Raw genomic sequence first — 3230 nt, 5'->3', positions numbered from 1 at the left:
AGTCCTCCAAAAAACTCAAAAGCCGAAATCCACAGAGAGAGAGAGAGAGAGGCAGCAGCCACCACCGCCACCACCGGAACCCTAAAAACGCGCCGGTTTCAATGGCCGAGTCGACTCAGCTCCAGCAGGCGCAACTCGCGACGATTCTCGCTCCCGACCCGGCCCCTTTCGAAACCCTAATCTCCCACCTGATGGCCTCCGTCAACGAGCAGCGATCCCAGGCCGAGCTCTGCAAGCAGACCGATCCTGACTCGCTCTAACGCTGATTTCGGGTTTCAGTGTTGCAGGAGAAGGTAGGTGTTCTGGGTTTACGATATGGTGTTATGTGTTTGTGATCTCTTAATTCATTCTCTTCTAATTCAGTTAAATTTGTGTGTTGCTTTTGGTTGTTCTCTTGAAAGGTAGAATCGAGTAATATAGTCAGGAGGGTGTTGGGGTTCTCAAGTTGAAGAGTAGGATGGTTTGTGGGGTGAGATTCTGTTTGGCAAACAGAAAAACTGAAGTGTGGTTAAAGTTTGGTTCTTGATAAGCTTAATTTCAGTACTATTGAATCTCTGTCTGTGCATGTATATGAAATAAAATGGTGATTGAGGACTCATATGCAAAGGTGGTATAGAATTTGCATAATTTGGCAGACAAAGATGGCCTTTTTTGTTTTGCAATCGTCAGAGGCCCCATCACTTGCTGCAAGTGACTTAATTTTCAGTGTTAGCATCCTATTTAAGAATTTGTTAGTAGTATTCAGTACGAGATTAAAGATTTTTTTAGAATGTGCTAAAGTTTTGATTTCTACTATGTGTTGAGGCTTTGGGTTTTGTTCAGTGTGTGTGGTTTAATAGGGGCTTTTGGTTAGGATAGGTGGTCAAGGTTGTTAATCAATGCTTTGCTTTCTGGGTTTTCAGGATTTTAGATTATCTGAGGGAGAAAGATGGAGCAAGAATTCAGATGAGACTTCAGATGGACTTTAAATTATTTAATGTTCTGCAGTCTCTTTGTTTTCTCTTCTTATTCAGGTTTGTATTCTATTTTAATTGTTTTTTGATACATAATTGATTTTGTTATTGCCCAATCATCATACATCATTGATTCATTCCTACACAATGTCAGATTGATTTAACTTTTTGTGTTATAGCTTATTGTTAATTTCATCATGTGTAGTTACGCTGAACAGATGAACTGAAAATGATTAGAGAAAGCACTTAAATGAAATTGATAAATTTGCATCTTGATGTATTCAATTGAATGGAGTAGGTGTAATCAGGCAGGTATCACCTAACAATATAGTTTCTTGCATTTTGCAGATTGTGATAAGAAATATCAACTGCAAGTAGAGCAAATATCAAGAACTGTCAGCTGTTGTATTCTGTAACCAGTTTGGATTCAGGTATATGACTATTTCATTTTGTTTTGGAAAGTGGAATTGAAGGTCAGGAAAGTTTCCATGAATATTGAATTTTCATATTTGATGTCTAAATGCATGTAGTTGATGTTTTAAGGGTGCTGATCACACTTGATTGGTACTAATTAATCTGCATATCATATGACATTTCTATATTAGTCTGTTATTTGGAGGCATACATGGTGGAATTGGAAGCTTAGGTGAAGTGCCCTTGAAGGGGACAATGAAATGCTGAAGCAAAACAATGGTACTAGACTAGAAATTTCTTTTTTGATAGTCAATAGAACTTGCATATGTTCATCACTACATTCTTATTTTCTCATGATTATTAACTTCTGTGTTTTTGATTATTAACTTATGTGTGTAGGTTCTTAGTTTTGTCATCATTTCGAGGAGTTTAAGCAACACGCTCAATTGAAAGATTTTACTCTGCTTTATTAATGGATTATTAGTCTTTTTATTCCGTTACTAAGTGAATTACTGATTGCCTATAGTTGATTAGATTTTAAGCAGTTTCTCTTTTGTCAGTTGTAGTCTTATTTGGCTTTCATTTGTCTTTATTAATTTCATATTTTTCTTGCATATTATGATACAAATTTCAAATTCTTCTTGCATATTTTTCTTTTTCTATGTCTTATGCAGTTCACAATTTTTTTCTTTTCTTTTTAGGTTGCAATATAACATGAGGTGAACCAAGCAAATTTCTCTGCAACAAGTATGACGATATATCTTTCCCAACCTGTTCCATCATCTTAGCTACTTCTTTGTCCTTTCCCAAACTCTAACTACATGTTACCTGTGTCTTGAACAATTCTAAAGTGTGCTACCATATACAATAATCTTTTGTTGTGAATTGCATTTTGTATATAAACTAAGTATATAGAATTCAAAAACCCGCAGCAAAGCGCGGGCCTAATTTCTAGTTAGTAATCATATTTTGATGCTGAAATCTGAGCGTATTTGATCGTAAATCATTAGGCATACTCATAAATACCATGCAACTACATAATGAATTATGGATACACTACATAATTTGGTTCGACTACAGTAAAAGAAACATCAAAAGGGAGGTAGAAGATGGCTTCTCCAAGCTATGAAGCCTCATACATCAGGTTTCACAGTATTAGCCCGAGTCATTTTTGTTCTGCGTGCGACAATCACATAGTAAACTCCCATCGCCAGAAACACAACAAATCCTAAACCGAAGACAATGCCGACGATGCCACCAGCTCCAACCTTTGTCTTCCCATTCTGTGATCCAGAAAATCTACTCTCATGACCTTCAGTTGCTTCGACATGGGCTGCAATAGGCAATGGCGAGCAATTGGAAGCAACACACGGGTCTTTAGCAACCGGATGTTTTGCGTTTGGATGAAAAAAATCGTATGCTGTTGGTGAAAATGCAATTGGGTTCTCTCTGGCTAGTCCATGAGGAGCTCTTTCCTGAGCACTAGCAATGGAGAGAAGGGTTAGAGAAGAGAACAAGAGAAAGAATGGAAGAATGGAAGACATTCTCACTTTCTAACGTTTGAATGTCTTTGAAGCTAATGTTGTAGTAGTTTTCTTGTGAACCTTTTGGGTGCATTAGTATGGCTTTTATAAGGTTGTGGGAAGTGGTTGTTGCTTGGACTAGAATTTTGGTAATGAAAAAGAGGTTCAGGAGGAGGGAACAGAATGATGGGAATCTGTAAACACTACCAAATACCCTTAGCAACTTCAATTGTTTAAGGATCATAATCTTGATTGCGAGGTTAATTTGCAAGCTAGCTACTGGAGGGCAGTTCCACTTTCTCCTATTCAATGGTCCATTTAGATGGTAATTAACTAATTA

General features: G+C 37.3%; 1 non-coding gene across 1 annotated transcript; it reads left to right on the top strand.

Moving 5' to 3' along the window:
* LOC101300309 lies at positions 1 to 2327 on the top strand. Its single transcript, XR_184054.1, has 4 exons — positions 1 to 293; positions 903 to 1013; positions 1302 to 1384; positions 2069 to 2327. It is a non-coding gene; the product is annotated as an uncharacterized LOC101300309 (transcript).
* Positions 2328 to 3230: the final 903 nt, after the last annotated feature.

The sequence above is a fragment of the Fragaria vesca genome, linkage group LG2 (genome assembly GCF_000184155.1).
Source record: "Fragaria vesca subsp. vesca linkage group LG2, FraVesHawaii_1.0, whole genome shotgun sequence".
In the NCBI taxonomy this organism is placed as follows: Eukaryota; Viridiplantae; Streptophyta; class Magnoliopsida; order Rosales; family Rosaceae; genus Fragaria; species Fragaria vesca.
Note: the sequence above shows the minus strand (reverse complement) of the source record. Positions and strands in the feature narration are given on the sequence as shown.